This window comes from Aethalodelphis obliquidens, unplaced genomic scaffold (genome assembly GCF_003676395.1).
Source record: "Aethalodelphis obliquidens isolate GAN/ISIS:26980383/991018 unplaced genomic scaffold, ASM367639v1 scaffold1, whole genome shotgun sequence".
Lineage (NCBI taxonomy): Eukaryota > Metazoa > Chordata > Mammalia > Artiodactyla > Delphinidae > Aethalodelphis > Aethalodelphis obliquidens.
Window position 1 is genome coordinate 46,133,934 of NW_020837945.1, and position 18,549 is coordinate 46,152,482.

Here is an 18,549-nt window from a genome sequence, read left to right on the forward strand (position 1 = left end):
TATTTTATTTTATTTTATTTTATTTTTTTTAACATCTTTATTGGGGTATAATTGCTTTACAATGGTGTGTTAGTTTCTGCTTTATAACAAAGTGAATCAGTCATACATAAACATATGTTCCCATATGTCTTCCCTGTTGCGTCTCCCTCGCCTCTATTTCCTTTTAATTTGAATTAACACCCAGGTATTCTGAATGACTCTAGAGCATCAGGGTCCCTCTAGCTGAGAGTACGGACCAGGCATCAAGAAGGGTGTTATAGGTTCAACTTTGTCTCCCTAAAAAGACACGGTGAAGTTCTAACTCCCAGTACCTCAGAATGGGAACTCATTCGAAAATAGGGTCATTGCAGACATAATTAGTTAAGATGAGGTCATGCTGGAGTTGGATGGACCCCTAGTCCAGTGTGACTGGTGTCCTTATAAGAAGCATCTGTGTGAAGACAGAGACACAGAGAGAGCACTGTGTGAAGGCAGTGGATTGGAGTGATGATCTATAAACCAGGGAATGCAGAGGAATGCTAGCAAACCACCAGAAACTAGAAAGAGGCAAGGAAGGTTTCTCCCCTACAGGTTTCAGAGGAAGCATGGCCCTGCCAACACTTAGATTCTGGACTTCTAGCTTCCAGAACTGTGAGATAATACAGTTCTGTTATTGTAAGCCACCCTGTTTGTGGTACTTTGTTGTTGCAGCCCTAGAAAATGAATGCAGAGCGTCTGTGGCGGGCCTGGTGCTCTGACCCCTCTTCTCTCTGTCCCCCAGAGGGCACCTGATCCTTGGTTCTGGAATTGCCCTGGCTACACCCTTTCGAAGCTGCTCCTGTCTGGACTAGCTCACAGAGTGCCCTGTCTTGCCCCTGGTTGTTCCACGTCTGTGTTGTGGAAGACAAGGTTTCATTACATTCGTATGACTTTTTCTTTATTTCTTCACTCTGCTCTTCCCTAGTATTTTCAGACTGAATCAGTTTGGTTTCCTGACATACCCCAGACCAAGCTTTGTAAATCAGCCCTCTCTGCTTTCCCACCATTGCCTATCTGGGTCTCGGCTGAGGTGTCCTTAATCCATCCTCCCAGACCCAGACTGAGCCACCGTCTCCGTCTAGTTGTCCCCAGTTCCTCTGATCCAGAATCATGTCTGATAGGAAACAAAAAGAACTTTATTCTTTAAATGAAATCCCTATTTCCAATAGTATGGCATGCTGTAAATAAAGGTTTCATTTTGTTGTACTTACGCATATCAAAGGCCGGTTCTCATTTCAGAAAATAAAAAAGCCCTCAGATCAAAAAGCAGCTCAACAATTAGGCCTTAGTTAGTAATAATGAACGAGGCAGAGCATATTAGATGATGGAGTATTTTTTTCTTCAGCAAAGGATTGGTTTTAGACTGCCTGACAGTAACTTATCGATTTCTTATTCTGGGCTGAGTTTCTGGTGTGAGGGGAATGATAAGGATGGGACTGTTGTTAAGTCCCCAGGGTGACTTCATAGACTCAGGCCAATTCCTTTGTTCTTTTGTACTAGGGATTCTGGTGGCTTTTGTCTTAAATGCTCTTAGTACAGACTCTCCCTTCACCTTATACGTCTGTAGCCTAGGGTGGTTACAGAGTGCATGTGCCTTTTAACTGCCCCTGCTTTCTGTTCAGAAGCCATTGTTTACTGCTAGTAACTACTGGAGAAGTCTCCAGACGTTTTAAAATATCATAAACATGGGGAAGTTTCAAAAGTTTAAGCATTTCAACTTTTCATTCCTGGCCTATTGGTGATTCCTCATTCTCTTCCTAAGAGTCTCTCAACCTCTAATTTCTGCTGTTCATACAATATATTTTGCCCTTTGAGGGAGAATGCAAAAAAGTTGCATGTTTTAGGCCTCTCTCTGTGTATTCTCTATAATATACATATTATTTAATTGAAAAATAATAAGAGAGTACACTTTGAAACTACAGGTAAGAGGTTAGAATTAGGCAAAATGTTATGTTCGGTATGTTTAATCGTCTATGTTTTTATGGACTTGCCTTTAGAGCATCTGTGTTGTCAGTTCAGACAGTCCTTGTTCCTTGAGATCTTGTGCCATGTGATGGATGAGTAATACGTATCTGTGTTGGATGGATGGATGGACAGATGGACAAGTGGGTGATGGAGCTGCTCCATTTGCTTGGCCTGTTATTTCACTGAACTACTGGTAGGATGATTTTCTGTTGAGTTCAGAGCTGCCTCCTGAAGCCTGGGTAGGTTTTCCTAAGCCGAGGGGGTTTTCTTGGGCTGGAGACCAGGGATCTAGAGGAAGTGATATGTCCTTGACTCTCGCCTGTGGAATGTGCTAAAACATTTGGCTAATTGTGACCATGGAGTCAAACAGTCTGACTCCATTGTGATCCCCAGTGCACTGGAGTTACTTCTTTCAATGGAAACCCAGATTTCTTTTTTTATTCACCTTCTTGGGGATGGTGTACAATTCTTTGGAAATCTGCTAGGAGAAGAGATGTTTCTTCCCCCTCCCTTCAAAGAGAATGCTCTTGTTCAAATTTCCTTTGCTTCTTCTAGACTAGGTTTTGTTTTGCTTAGTTTTGTTTTTGGCCGAGCTGCGCCTTGCAGGGTCTTAGTTCCCCAACCAGGGATTGAACCCCAGTCTTGGCAGGAAAACGCCAAGTCCTAACCTAACCGGACTGCCAGGGAATTCCCGAGACTAGGTTGTTTTATAGTGTAAAGAATGCAGCCATTAGTAAACATTTATCTATATTTTAAAACATCTGCCTTTTGAGGTTTTCTCAGATTCTTTATAGAAAATGATGCTAAAGGGACAGGAAACCCATAGACGTAGACTTGACTTCAGTTTATGCTGGATGATAAACCTTGTTACAATGTCCTTGAGCTAAAAATTTTCATTAACGTCAGTAGATCATTGTGTATAGTCACACTGTTTATGGGTCTAAAGACTTCAGGGTGAAAGACCTGGCATTTCATTGTTTTGCTTAATTGTCCACTTTATCCCGCATTGACTCTGGCTCATAGTAGGCACTTCCCAATCCCTCAGTTCTAAAGAGAAATTTGGTTATCTCTCTGTGAGGTTGTACCTTGGATTACGTTCTGGCCAAAACACTGAACAAAGCATTCCAGAGAGACCTTTGGTTTGTTTATCTACTTGCTCAAATGCTCTAACTTTTCTGCCTAGTCAGTGTGGTTATCAGAAAAAGAAAGTGATTGTAAGAAGGCTATTTTCAGCATCCACTTTTTCTTCAGTGTGTTTTGTTTTCAACAGGATGATTATAGATTCACCTTACCTAGAAATGTACTTTTTTATTTAAAATACTATTAACTTCCCGTTTTCAGAGAGTCATGGTATTTTAAATATCTACGTAGTTTTAAACAACTTGAATGATCAAAGTTTATGTTTTAGAAAAAAGACTCTATGCAAAAGTGAAATTTCAATTTTAAAGTATTTCTAGCAATTTGTAAGTTTCACTGTCTTAGTAAACTGTTTTTTCTAGATTGGGAAAAAAAAGAAGATTTTGCTCCAAAATGACATTTGGATTAGCAGTTCTCTGAAAGCAACCTAAATGTCTCTGGTAGGGAATGGAAAGCTTTGTGATATATTTGGTTGATAGGATACTCTACAGAACTTAAAAAGAATGAACAAGACCTTTATGCATCAATATGGATGGACCTCAAAACCAAAAGTGTAGAGTGAAAAACGCAAATTTCAGAATAGTATGCATTTGTTATGTCAATGTTAAACATTACTTTAAACAATATTACATACCACATAATGTTTTCGAATGCATGTGGGTGTGTACACATGTGTGAATAAAAAGCAGATAAATTTGTGATAGTGGTTGCCTCTCAGAGAAGAGGAACATGTTAAGGAGGGGAACATAAATCTCCATTAAAAAAAAATCCCTGAGAAGATATGGTTATTTTGGTTAATGGGTTCATGGGCATTTGTTATATTAACATTTGGACTTCTGTTAATGGGTTTTTAAAAAATATATATTTATTTATTTGCTTGCTCTGGGTCTTAGCTGCGGCTCACCTGCTCCTTAGTTGTGGCACACGGGCTCCTTAGTTGTGGCATGCAAACTCTTAGTTGAGGCATGCATGTGGGATCTAGTTCCTTGACCAGGGATCGAACCTGGGCCCCCTGCATTGGGAGTACGGGGTCTTAACCTCTGCGCCACCAGGGAAGTCCCTGTTAACATTTCTGTAATGAAAAAATTCCATGTAATATTTCCTAATGAGATAGATTCCAACCTAGGAACCATACATTTATGAAGACTCTGGGAATGGGACTGAAGCTATTCCAATACATCTAAATTTCACAATATTATTCTGTGAAAAATGAAAATTGACAGAATGAATCTTGAAGATGAGGAAAGCTCCAAGTTGATCTGGCTCCTGGAAAGCTAGAATAGCTTACAGATTCAGAATAATCTGAATTATTAGATTACTGCCTAGATTACTGCCTACAACTGCCTAGCCCAACTCCTGGCTTGACACCTAACTTTGAGACCTTGGACAAGTTAACTTCTCTAAGCCTCTCAGTTTCCTCATTTACAAAATTAGAATAACAGGCTCATCTTAGCACTGTTGTGAGGGTTCTATGAGTTCATGCATGTCGTAGGGCATGCAACAAAGATTAGCTCTTATCATTTTCATGCTTACTCCTGTTATCAGCAGCCTCAATTCTTCTGGTGAACTGTTTTCATTTTCACTTCAGAATCTTCGCAAATGCTGTTTCCTCTGACTGGGATGCTTTTCATTTCCACCCTGATTTCTTCTGGTTAACTCCTTCTCAGAGGAGTTCTCTGTGAATTTTCTCAAATTCCTCCGAGAAGCTCCCTGTCCTTCCCCACCTGGGTAAGTTTCTTGTCAGACCACAATTGTAATTTAATACTTACTTATATAGTAATAACTTAAGTACTATTACTTAATAGTAATAAAACTACTTGCTAATTTCTGCTTCTCTCCTGGATTGTAGACTGTTTTTCTTCTTCACTTCTGTATCTTCAGTGCCTATGACAAGGGCTGGCATTAGGAAATTAATTATTGACTAAATCAGCAAAGTTATAGTAGAGGTAAAAACTTTCAGAGTTAATTTTACTAGGAAGTGAATTGACACCCTTTGCCTAGAGGATTAATTTAGCTGGTATTCGGAAGTAAATCTAGGACTATATGATTTAATAAAAAAATATGTATCGCATGTACTGGTTTATTTGTAATAATAATTATAAGATACCCCAAATTAAAATTCGCATCATATTTGTAATTTGACTTTGGAGGGTCATCTGATGGATAGTAACATAAGTATCATCACATACTTTCATTTACTGTGGAAAGCAGGAACATTTCTAACTGCTTTAATCTTAAGATTTGATACATGCTCATCTGATCGTTTACCCTCAAGCTAACTGACTTTTTTCTTTTAAAAGTAGCAAAAGAGGAACTAACAAACAGGAAATGATACATCTCAAGGAGCAGAATAAGCTAGGTTCATTCAGAATAAACTGATGTAATAAGTAACTTGAAAAAAAGGGCTTTTGTAAGTCAGATGGAATGTTACTTATAACTTTTAAGCAAACTATAAAACAGTAAACCCTTTGGAAGGAGAACTTACAGAGTAGGAGGAAAGACAGGAAACTGGTTCCTTCTTAGTTGTGGGTTTATTTACTCTGGGAGAGAAACCTAAGAAGGCTTTAAAATTTGAGGAAGGTCTGTGTGTTCAGATATTAGCATATTTCCCCAGGAAAGACATCACACAGAATTTTGAACTGATTAAAAGCCCAAATTTATGAGATAAGTAGGGAGCTGAGCAAAATATGAACAAGAAAGAAACTTTCAAAGCATTGAAAGAATTTTTTGACCCAGATGGGGTGGTGGGGAGGTGAAATTTCAGGGCTAGGAAAATAATGCAAGGCCCTACCTTGAAAAAGAAGACTACAAATGTAGCCTTAGGAGTCTACCCTCACCACCTTTGGAGGCAAATGATTTTGTAACACAAATCACTGGGAAAAATTACTTTATAGCCATATTTTGTCTTATCCTACTTCTCTGTTAACTATTGTATACTGAAATCATAAGTAACTGCATTTTTAATGCTGAGCATATACTCATTCATTCATCAGGACACGCTTATTTGGCTTCAGTTATTTACCAAGCTTGGAGTAAAAGCATCATTTTTTAATCCTTTTTTAATTGAAATGAAACATGTATTCTTTAAAATTGGACAAAATTAGTTATTGTTCAAAAGTTTCACCTGGGGGGTACTGGAAGATACCACCATACACCCTTTTTATTTTTAATTTGAAGGTGTGTGCCTGCACAATTCTGCTAATAGCTACTTTACCTATTAATCGTCTGCCCCCACATCAGGGTTGGAGTACTTTTGAAGCCATATGGTTAGAAGATTGCACTTTGGGAAACACTGGTTTAAATAACATTCTAATGCTCGTAACCAAGCTACATCAGCATTGGCACCACCTGGGAACTCACTAGAAATGCATATTCTTAGTCCCCACCTGCCCTACCGAATAAGGATCTACAGTTTAACAAGATGCTCAGGTGATGTTAATGGACATTAAAGTTTATTAAGCACTACTATCCAAAGCCCTCCCAAGTAGTTTTTATTTCTTTTAATTAATTAATTTTTTCCAAGTGGTTTTTAAAACAGTCATCTTTAGTAACAAGTGACTCATTATCCAGCAATGGAACCTGTATTATCTTTAGGCAACCTAAGCAACTTCTTCCCTGTGGAGCTCAAAGTCCTCGAATATTGCATTCACTGGCCTTGGCTTAACTCCCTGCAGCATTCAGTACCAGGCTAACGCCTCTTTTTCATGAAGGCCATACAGACGCGAGAATAGCCATTTTTGTTTTCCTTCCTTGATTGAAGCTTCTCCAGGTGTAACTAAATCCCCATCCCTCTAGTTGTTCCTGGTGTGACATTGTTTGGGCTTTCTTTACTAACCTTTCTATTTCAAATTTGTGATTGCTCCTTTACTCCCGCTGGTAGTAGCTAGTAGTAGGTTGAAGATCATAGGAACCCAGGAGTTGTACTTTCTATACATTTAGGGAGAATGATTTTGAGGCTCAACTTTATCATGACCCATAATTTCCTTAGGTTCAAAATTCTGTCTTGTGGTGGAGACTTCTAATTATAATAATTGCCACTAAAGAGCACCGCTTTGCCTTTCTTCTGGTTTCTAAATGCACCAACTGCTTAGCACTTCAAATGCCGGGGTCAGTCAGCATATACAGATATATGCTGCATATAGATATATATGCATATAGAGATATATGAAAATAAGCATTTTCTGTTTCTCCATAAATTTTAAACTTTCAAGAAAAAAAGTCCCCTGTAATCCACAATTCAGCACATCAACTGATTTCTTTTTTTTTTCTTTTTTTTTTTTTTTTCTGGTATGTGGGCCTCTCACTGTTGCGGCCTCTCCCGCTGCGGAGCACAGGCCCCGGACGCGCAGGCCTAGCGGCCATGGCTCACGGTCCCAGCCGCTCCGTGGCACGTGGGATCCTCCCGGATCGGGGCACGAACCTGCGTTCCCCGCATCGGCAGGCGGACTCCCAACCACTGCGCCACCAGGGAAGCCCGATCTATGATTTTCTTAATTAAGCATAATCACTTTCTTATTGTAGGACATCAGTTCATCAATGGGTTCTGAAATAAAATATTTGCCATATTTTTGTTGGTTTTGTTTTTTGATATTTTTTTCCTAAAATTTTTTTTTTAAATGACACTTTCTACTAACCCAAGAAATACAAAGCATGCAGTTTTGTTTGTTTTGTTTGTTTTTGTATCAGGATTATTTAGTCTTGTGTAAGAAAAGCTACAGCAGGAGCATTTGAGATTTTTTTTTTCAAAATTTTTTGGAGAAGGTAGCCCATGGCACATTGTTAAAGTAGTTGCTGTTCTAACTTCCCACACTTCCTTTCCCCTCACTTCCTTCTGGATATTTTTGTTCTTCTTGACCTTCCTCCACATTCTCCTGTCTCCCTCCCTCCCTTTCCTCTTCAGAAGGTTTTCCAGCAGCTCCTTCTCTCACCTCTGCATTGAACAATAAAGCTGTGTGTACGTGTGGAGAGAAGCTGAAAAAGAAGACAGATGGTTCTTTCATTACCGGGTTGCTCTGGATTAATTGAGCTGGATATGTTATTTTTTTCAAGGAGACTAAGCTGGATCGCGTGCATAACCAGTCATGGGCTACAGTCATGTAATATATGCAGCCGGTTTTGCTGTTGGGTTTTTGTTTTTGTTTTGTTTTTGGTAATTACATCACCCTGCAGAGCATTTTGGGACGGGCCAGTAGTGAGTTTACTAAAGTAGTATTTTCATTCAAAGTTTTTTTTAATGGCTTAAGATTTTTCTCGGGTAGCCGAACCATCCTTATAAGCATGCAACCTTTGTGTTTTATTTCAGCACTTACAAGTGAAGAAGCAGCACGACCTTTTTGTCTTGGATAATTTCTAGTGGAGAGGCTCCAAGAATTTAGCAGCAGCCTCCTGGGCCTCCGGCACCCTTACCACATTCTACATCCTCAGGGGACAGAGGGCCTTTGGGAACAGACCCCTAAAAGAGTAGGTAAGCAAAGGCAACAGGACTGTCTTCTCAGACTTCCTAGCTGTTAAGTTGGAACACTTGAAATATTTTTATACAGTGTTTCCCTCTGGCAGGTGACTTTACCCTCTCCTTCTTTGTATACAGCTGCCTGTTAATTTATCTCTTACTAGTTTAACAGGTGACCAGAGAGGGCCTATGAAACTACATATTAGGTAACCAGTGACTCTTTAGCATATCCCAAAATTGAGCTATGAAAGTTTTAATTATTATTTTCATTCTCAGTCTAAATGGGCCTTTTTGGGACTGTTCTAAACCAACATGGAAGTGAAAGAGTAAGTAAACTGAAGTTACAACTAGAACATTACATGCATCACAACTATTGTAGCAAGTGCTGTTAACCAGCGTTGTTAGAATGAACTCTAGTTCCCTCTCTGTCTATAATGCTACAATTAGTAATAATTTCATTGAAGTACCTTAATATAATTTGTGTGTATATTCTCCTTACTATGCCTGGAATCCCATGTACAAATTTCACCTATTTATAAATTCATTCTGAGAAAGCTCTGGAGCTCAAATGTCTTCTAGGAATTAGCTCTATGTTTTACCCATGAATCCATAGCCTTTCTGATTTGTTGAGGTTCATCAGAGAACAGTTATTCTACTAGCAAATTTGTTACTGCTAGCTACTGCTAGTAGTAACTGCTAGTAGTAACCGCTAGTAGTAACTACTAGCGGTTACTACTAGCAGTTACTACTAGTAGTAACTACTAGTTACTACTAGCAACTGCTTTGTTTGGAAATCATTTTATGAAGGACACTTATTGACTTACAGTATTATGCTTTAGTACTATTGGTACATCTGGGCATTTACAGTGGTTTTGGGATTTAGTCCTTGGGAATCTCTTGAGCTCTTCATTGTTCATACCAAGATTATGAGTGGATTCAAAGTCCTTCCCTAGTGTCCTGAGGCACTGGTCTTGCAGAACTTTTGAGCACTGTGAATGTAGGCTGAATGTAAGGCTGGATCTTCAGGTTTCTTACTGCCAGAAACATCTTAATCGAAGGAAATCTGGGCTATAATCATCTTGGAGATTTCTGGGACTGCCTTTCCTGTCAATCTGTACATCTCCTTGCATCAAGAATATGGAAATATTTTGAGTCCTTATAACCTAATGGTGAAGAGCATGGATTCTGGTATGTGCCTGGGTTCAAATCCCAGCTCCACCACTTACTACTTGGGTATCCTTGGGTACATTATAACTTCTTTGTGCTTTAGTGTCTTCATCTGTATGATAGGAATGACCTTTCTTAAGGGATCATTTTGAGGACTAAAAGAATTATATACCAAGAGCATTTAGAAAAGTTTCGTCACATAAGTGTTCAGAAAATTTAACCTAGTTGTATTGCCGTCTGTTGCACTGTTTTTTCTTCTTCCTCCATTCTCTAGCCTAGGGCTAACAGGTATTCAACTCTTCATCGTTAACTTGTTAGATGTTGCTGACTGACCCTGGCATTTGCTTCTGAGCCTAGAGTACCATATTTGAATCCTTCTCAACATTTTTTTTTTTTTTTTGCGGCACGTGGGCCTCTCACTGCTGTGGCCTCTCCCGTTTCGGAGCACAGGCTCCGGACGCGCAGGCCCAGCGGCCGTGGCTCACGGGCCCAGCCGCTCTGCGGCATGTGGGATCCTCCCGGACCGGGGCATGAACCTGTGTCCCCTGCATCGGCAGGCGGACTCTCAACCACTGCGCCACTAGGGAAGCCCCTTCTCAACATTTTAATGGATCCAAATCTGAGTGTAAGGTGAAAACTATTTGCCAACTCAGATTATTTGTAAAGTTCTTGATTTTCTTTCTTGCTTCAAGACATAAATTTGATATGCTGATTACAAACCTAGGTTGTTTGGTTTTACTAGGACTCAGAGCAGTTTTATTATGAAAAGCATAGGAAGGTATGGCTTCTATAGCCAGAAATAGGGTCTAAGATGAGTTTTGCTAATGAATTACTATTATCTTGAATGCCTTTTGTTTTACATTTAGAAGCAGATGGGTAAGCCTTCCTATCACAGATACTTTGAAATGTTTAAATAAATGTGGAGAAATAATAGCTAGCATAGTAATGGAAGCTTAATTTTCTTTTTCTTTTTTTTGGCTCTTATTGTACACTGTCATGAATTCTTCAGTATCTTTACCAGGATGTTATGAAGTTAGTTTTGTTTTTTTTTTTAATAAATTTATTTATTTATTTTTGGCTGCGTTGGGTCTTCGTTGCTGCACGCGGGCTTTTTCTAGTCGTGGTGAGCAGGGGCTACTCTTGGTTGCAGTGTGCGGGCTTCTCATTGCGGTGGCTTCTCTTGTTGCAGAGCACGGGCTCTAGGCACGTGGGCTCAGTAGTTGTGTCTCACAGCGCAGGCTCAGTAGTTGTGGCACACCAGCTTAGTTGCTCTGCAGCATATGGGATCTTCCTGGACCAAGGCTCGAACCCATGTCCCCTGCATTGGCAGGCAGATTCTTAACCACTGCGCCACCAGGGAAGTCCCCTGAAGTTAGTCTTTTATTGAAGCCTTGGTGTATGGGCAGCTTATACTTTATTAGTTTTAAAAGAAGAATTAAAAACAAGATTAGGAGAGTCCTTACCATGTGCCAGACATTTTTCTAAGTGCTTTATATTTACAACTTAAATAGCTCTATTAGGTACTATCTTTATTCCCATTTTACAGGTGAGGTATAAAGAGGTTAAGAAACTTCCTAGGGTCATACATCTAGACAGAGGTAAAGCTGAGACTCAAACCCATGGTGTCTGATTGCCAAGCAGACAACCTTAACACCTAATTGCGCTGCTACCTGCAGAGAAGAAATTACATGAAGAAGATGAGAAGGAAGATAGAAGGGCCAAATTAAAGAAGTCTTAAATGCCAGGCTAAGTGATTTTATGTGTATTTGGCAGACAATGGGATAACACTGAAGGTTTTCCTGTGGGGTGGATGACAAAATGAGAGCTGGGCTTGCTTTGAGGAGTTTATGCCAGTGCAGCACATGGGCTGATTTAAACGGAAGATAGGTTAGAGATCATTGCTAGTAGCTGAGAAGTAATGACAACATGGGTTTAGGAAATAGGATTAAGATAAGAGCTCGAGGGGTTCCCTGGTGGCGTGGCGCAGTGGTTGAGAGTCCGCCTGCCGATGCAGGGGACACGGATCCGTGCCGTGCCTGCCGATGCAGGGGACACGGATCCGTGCCCCGGTCCGGGAAGATCCCACATGCCACGGAGCGGCTGGGCCTGCGCGTCCGGAGCCTGTGCTCCACAACGGGAGAGGCCACAACAGTGAGAAGCCCGCGTACCGCCAAAAAAAAAAAAAGATAAGAGCTTGAGAACACCTGTATTTAGGTGTGCCAAGGAGGAAGAGAAAGATTTAGAAGCTCAGGCAGCAGTAGTGAGACGCAGTGCCACCCGCCACCCGAGGGGTGTTTCAGGAATTGAAAACCATAGAGATTTGAGAGGATTGGAATGAAATGAAGACTAGTGGGTTATTGTTGCGTACCCATGATGAGCCTGGAATCATGCTGGAGGAAAATCCACGTAAAAATGTTCTCCTGCACTGCCAACTCTGCTACTTATGAGTGAGGTCACCTTTGGCAAGTTTTTACTTTTTTCTAAATCCTGTCTGCTTCTTTTGTAACGTGGTGACATAAGACCTTACTCTGTCTAAATGCCCTGAACTCTTGCAGTCTTTCCAGCTCTAAGATCTGTAATTCCTGGGTCCCAGGTGTGAATAGCGATAATGGGAAATGTTGTGAGTGAGTGGTGATTCAGTTGGCCCTTTTAGGTGAATCAGAAGGCGATGCAGGATGAAATGTGTGTCACGTAGATGTAATCTGTATATTTTCTCTCAAAAATAGCAGTGGTGATACTGGTAGTAGATGGAAGGTGAAAGGATAAGGCTGTAAACAATATAGGAATGAAAATATCCAGGGAATTTACAGAGAGACCACAAATATCCCCTAGAATGATGATGGAAATTTTTCTCAAAGCCACTTATTTTCAAAGAGAGTCTCACTAGTTTGTTCAGGGAAAATTTTGTTGATTGGAAATTTTAAAAAGTCAAGCCCAAAAGACTCTTAAAAGAGGTAGCATGGAACTTAGAATGAGCTTTCAGTTCCTCTCAACAACTGTTTTTTGTGGAGCCCTGATCCTCTCCATGGGCTATGATTCCTCTTTCTTCTGACCTTCTCCAGCAGTGCTTCTCAAACACACAGGTCACCTGGGGATCTTGTTAAAATGCACATTTGACTCAGTAGATCAAGGGGTGGAGCTGACATTCTGCAGCTCTACCAAGTTCCCAGGTGATGCCAATACTGTTACCAAATGCAAGTTCTTGTGCCTAACGCACTGTGAGGCCAAATAAACCGAAGTGTCAGAGTTTGGAGCAGAGAAAGTTTTATTGCAGGGCCAAGCAAGGAGAACAGGTCCTTGTGTTCAAAAACCCTGAACTCTCCAGTGGTTTTTGGGGAGAAGTTTTTAATAGGCAAAATTTGGGGTGAGGGCTGCAGGGTGTGTGAATTTCTTCTGATTGGTTGGTGAGGTAACAGGGTGGTGCTCCAGGACTCTGTGCTCAGCCTGAAGTTACCATCCTCCACCTGGGTGGGGGCCTTAGCTCCTGCAGAAGAATTCAAAGATATATTGTTGTATATATTCCTTGAGGAGGAACCAGGGCCCTGCCCCAAGGCTGCACTATTCTCCTCCCTTGTTTCTGCATCCCCTCCCTTCCCTAATTAGCAACTGTTTGAATCTGCCCTTTGGAACTCAGGGAAGGTCTAGGAGGCAGAATGAAGTCTATTTCCTACAAACAAGAAATGGGGGACACAGAAAGGTTTTGTACCAGGGAGGGACCCACAGGGTTGGGCTTGGTTTCAATACTGCTGGTTTGTGGACCACACTCTGAGGAGCAGGGGTCTAAAATATTTAATTTTACTTCCCACAACAGATAATCATAGTCATCCTGGAACAGTGTAACTTCCTTCACCAGACTGTGAGCTCTGTTTGCCGTTTCTTTAAAATAGAGTGCACATGCTTAATGAATGCTCAGAAGTAATAGATTAATCCATTCTTACCCCTGTCAGTGATCTGTATTATTCAGTGGTGTCAATAGTTTGAATTGTTACAGATAGGGGATTTTTCCTTTTAACTGAGCAATTGAAGCAAATCTGTTATTCAGAAATAGGCACTGGAATGTAATATAAAATTTTCATATAAAGTTAAAAATACATTTACTATATGACCCGTGAAAACACATGCCTACCCAAAGTCTTGTGCTTGAATTTTCAATGTAGTGATGCCAAAATCTCGGCCTCTGTGCTCTGGTGCCAAATTGAATCTTGGAGACATTTTGGGTGAAATAAAAAAGAATAGCTTTATTGCTTTGCCAGGCAGAGGGGAACACGGAAGGCTGGTCCCCACCTGGGAGGATTTGGTGAGGAGTTCTATAGCAGTAGTTCAAGGGTGGGGTTGCTGATAAGGATCAGGGTGTGTGCAGGTCCTATACTCCTTTAATCTAGCCTCATATGGTCTTCTGATGAGCTTTGAGGTTATCAAACTGTGATCTCTCTGGAACATCTTGCATTTTGTGGGTGTTTTAGTTCTACAGAAGAGCTTAAAGGTATTGTTATGTGTGTCCCTTGAGGCAGAACCAGGACTCTGCTCCAAGCAGGCTGCACCACTGTTTCTTGACTGTTCCTCCCTTGACTCTGCATCCCCTTCCTTCCCTGATTAGCAACTGTTGGAATCTACCCTTAGGAACTCAGGGAAGGTCATGGAGGCTAGAGTCTGTTCCCTACAAACAAGGAATAGGGGACACAGAAATGCTTCCATGCCCAGGGGCTCCATAGGGCCCTGCTTGGTTTCAGTAGCTGTACTTATAATAACTAAAACTAAAAAGTAACCAAATGTTTATTAACTGGTGAATTGATAAACAAATTGTGATCGTGGTGTAGCCATACAATGGAATACTACTTAGCAGTGTCAACTGATTTAAAAAAGTGCACAACCTAGAAGCTGAGAATTATGTTTTTTTATTCAGTGCCCTTTCTGAGGACTCCAACCTGAGAGACAGCACCTTAGATAGCTCTGAGGACCTGTTCCAAAGAGGTAAGGGAGAAACCAGGATATAGAGGAGTTTTTGCTGAAACAAACATACAGATGTAGTTGAACATCAAAAGATTACTGCTAAAACACAGACATCTCAAGTTAATGATTTTAGTACTTTTCTATGTGTGGGAAGATGCAAAGTCTGGACTCATTGAAATTATTCCTTTGATATACATCTTAACTGTCTAGGGCCCATATCCTGTTTTTCTCCACCTCAGGGTGCACTGTTGGGGGACCGGGGGTGTTGGGGGGGGACGGTGGCTGCAGTGGCTGATGGTTTGCTGGTGGGCAACATTGCTGTTTGCTGAAATGGTAGGCAACCTATTTTTCTTTTTCTTTTTTTGTCCACAGTAATAAAAAGGAAAAAGGCATGAATTCCTGGTAGAAGTAACAACATGAACAATTTTTTTCAAAAGCATCATACTAATATAAATAAGCCAGAAATAAGATACATACTGTATGATTCCATTTATATGAACCTTTAGAAAAAGCAGAACTATAATGATAAACAGATCAGGGGCCAGGAACTAGGGGAAGAGAGTTGGCTGCAAAGAGGGACAACACAGGAACTTCCAGGCTTGTTGGAAATGTTTAGTATGACTTTGGAGATTGTTACACAACCTTACAGATTTGTCAAAACTCATGAAATTGTGCACTTAAAAGTGGTGGGTTTTATTATAATTTTCTTCCCCCTATGCAGTTAATTTTAATTTAATTAATTTTTTAAAAGTTTGTTTATTTTTGGCTGCTCGGGGTCTTCATTGCTGCGCGCGGGCTTTCTCTAGTTGTGGTGAGCGGGGCTACCCTTCACTGCGGTGCGCGGGCTTCTCATTGTGGTGGCTTCTCGTTGCAGAGCACAGGCTCTAGGCACGCGGACTTCAGTAGTTGTAGCACGCAGGCTTAGTAGTTGTGGCTCACGGACCCGGTTGCTCCACGGCATGTGGAATATTCCCAAAGCAGGGATCAAACCTGTGTCCCCTGCACTGGCAGGCAGACTCTCAACCGCTGCGCCACCAGAGATGTTCCACAGTTAATTTTAAAAATTGGCCACCGTCATTAACCTGTTAACAATATCTATTACTCTTTAGAGTCTATCTTATCAATAGGGCATTAATATAAGAAATAGAGAAAATTTCCACCCTGGGAAAAGAAATGGGTCTCTGGGAGAAAATATGAATAAACAGTAGGACCATAAGAAGTTCCCTTAAAAGCTTCTTTGTGTATTTTCAACGAAGCTGAGGCTAAAGGGAGAGATCTTGAAAACAGGAACTTCAGTTCATTTATTTTTAACATCTAATATAGTGTGCTATTAGCTGAATGATTTTAGTCTGTCCTGCTGCACTATTAAGGAACAAAATTCTGCTGAAACATCATTTCTCTTTTTATATTCTTTGCAGTGAGCGTACCCAATTTTGGGGGCAGGATTTGGTCATCTGCTTTGGCAGTGACAGCTTAGCTTTTATTAGCTGAAAAGATCTGTCTACATATGCTAAGGATGAACTCTGGGAAAAGCATTGGCTTTCTTTTCTTTATTTTTTAAATTTTATTTATTTAGTTTTTATACAGCAGGTTCTTATTAGTTATCTATTTTATACACATCAGTGTATACATGTCAATCTCAATCGCCCAATTCATCACATCACCACCACTACTGCCCACTGCCACTTTCCCCCCTTGGTGTCCATATGTTTGTTCTCTACATCTGTGTCTCTATTTCTGCCTTGCAAACTGGTTCATCTGTACCATTTTTCTATATTCCACATACATGCGTTAATATATAATATTTGTTTTTCTCTTTCTGACTTGCTTCACTCTGTATGACAGTCTTTCTCTACGTCCATCCACATCTCTACAAATGACTCAATTTCGTTCCTTTTTATGGCTGAGTAATATTCCATTGTAAATATGTACCACATCTTCTTTATCCATGCGTCTTTCAATGGGCATTTATGTTGCTTCCACGTCCTGGGTATTGTAAATAGTGCTGCAGTGAATATTGGGGTGCATGTGTCTTTTTGAATTATGGTTTTCTCTGGGGATATGCCCAGTAGTGGGATTGCTGGGTCATATGGTAATTCTATTTTTTAAAGAACCTCCATACTGCTCTCCATAGTGGCTGTATCAATTTACATTCCCACCAACATTGCAGGAGGGTTCCCTTTTCTCCACACCCTCTCCAGCATTTGTTGTTTGTAGATTTTCTCATGATGCCCATTCTAACTGGTGTGAGGCGATACCTCATTGTAGTTTTTTTTTTTTAATTAATTAATATATTTATTTTGGGCTGTGTTGGGTCTTCATTTCTGTGCGAGGGCTTTCTCTAGTTGCGGCGAGCGGGGGCCACTCTTCATCGCAGTGTGCGGGCCTCTCAGTCGTGGCCTCTCTTGTTGCGGAGCGCAAGCTCCAGATGTGCAGGCTCAGTAGTTGTGGCTCATGGGCCTAGTTGCTCCGTGGCATGTGGAATTTTCCCAGACCAGGGCTCGAACCCGTGTCCCCTGCATTGGCAGGCAGATTCTCAACCACTGCGCCACCAGGGAAGCCCCCTCATTGTAGTTCTGATTTGCATTTCTCTAATAATTAGTAATGTTGAGCAGCTTTTCATATGCTTCTTGGCCATCTGTATGTCTTCTTTGGAGAAATGTCTATTTAGGTCTTCTGCCCATTTTTTGATTGGGTTGTTTGTTTCTTAAATATTGAGCTGCATGAGCTGTTTATATATTTTGGAGATTAATCCTTTGTCCATTGATTCATTTGCAAATATTTTCTCCCATTCTGAGAGTTGTCTTTTTGTCTTGTTTGTAGCTTCCTTTGCTTTTCAAAAGCTTTTAAGTTTCATTAGTTCCCATTTGTTTATTTTTGTTTTGATTTCCATTACTCTAGGAGGTGGATCAAAAAAGATCTTGCTGTGATTGATATCAAGCAGTGTTCTTCCTATGTTTTCCTCTAAGAGTTTTATAGTGTCTGGTCTTACATTTAGGTCTCTAATCCATTTGGAGTTTGTTTTTGTGTATGGTGTTAGGGAGTGTTGTAATTTCATTCTTTTACATGTAGCTGTCCAGTTTTCCCAGCACCACTTATTGGAGAGACTGTCTTTTCTCTATTGTATAGCCGTACCTCCTTCGTTGTAGATTAGTTGACCATAGGTGTGTGGGTTTATCTCTGGGCTTTCTATCCTGTTCCATTGATCTATCTTTCTGTTTTTGTGCCAGTACCGTATTGTTTTGATTACTGTAGCTTTGTAGTATAGTATGAAGTCAGGGAGTCTGATTCCTCCAGCTCTGTTTTCTTCCCTCAAGATTGCTTTGGCTATTCGGGTCCTTTTATGTCTCCATACAAATTTTAAGATTTTTTATTCTAGTTCTGTAAAAAATGCCACTGGTTATTTGATAGGGATTGCATTGAATCTGTAGATTGCTTTGGGTAGTATAGTCATTTTCACAATGTTGATTCTTCCAATCCAAGAACATGGTATATCTCTCCATCTGTTTGTGTCATCTTTGATTTCTTTCATGAGTGTCTTATATTTTTCTGAGTACAGGTCTTTTACCTCCTTGGGTAGGTTTATTCCTAGGTATTTTATTTGTTTTGTTGCAGTGGTGAATGGGATTGTTTCCTTAATTTCTCTTTCTGATCTTTCATTGTTAGTGTATAGGAATGCAAGAGATTTCTGTGCATTAGTTTTGTATCCGCAACCCTACCAAATTCATTGGTTAGCTCTAGTAGTTTTCTGGTGGCATCTTTAGGATTCTCTATGTATAGTATCATGTCATCTGCAAACAGTGACAGTTTTACTTCTTCTTTTCCAATTTGTACTCCTTTTATTTCTTTTTCTTCTCTGACTG

At 40.4% G+C, this 18,549-nt stretch overlaps 1 protein-coding gene across 13 annotated transcripts in view; it reads left to right on the top strand.

Annotated features, from left to right (window-relative positions):
* The window catches only part of ST3GAL6 (ST3 beta-galactoside alpha-2,3-sialyltransferase 6), a 103,619-nt gene that overhangs the window by 32,645 nt on the left and 52,425 nt on the right, over positions 1-18,549 (top strand). For 5 of the 13 annotated variants that reach the window (XR_003432154.1, XR_003432152.1, XR_003432151.1 and 2 more), the window contains exons 2-3: positions 8,423-8,584; positions 14,640-14,707. The exons of 6 other annotated variants lie outside the window; for them this stretch is intronic. The gene's annotated coding sequence lies outside the window, so the exon portion shown is untranslated. The remainder of the gene's footprint in view (positions 1-8,422; positions 8,585-14,639; positions 14,708-18,549) is intronic. 2 more of the 13 variants (XR_003432157.1, XR_003432155.1) reach the window with 1 other exon arrangement.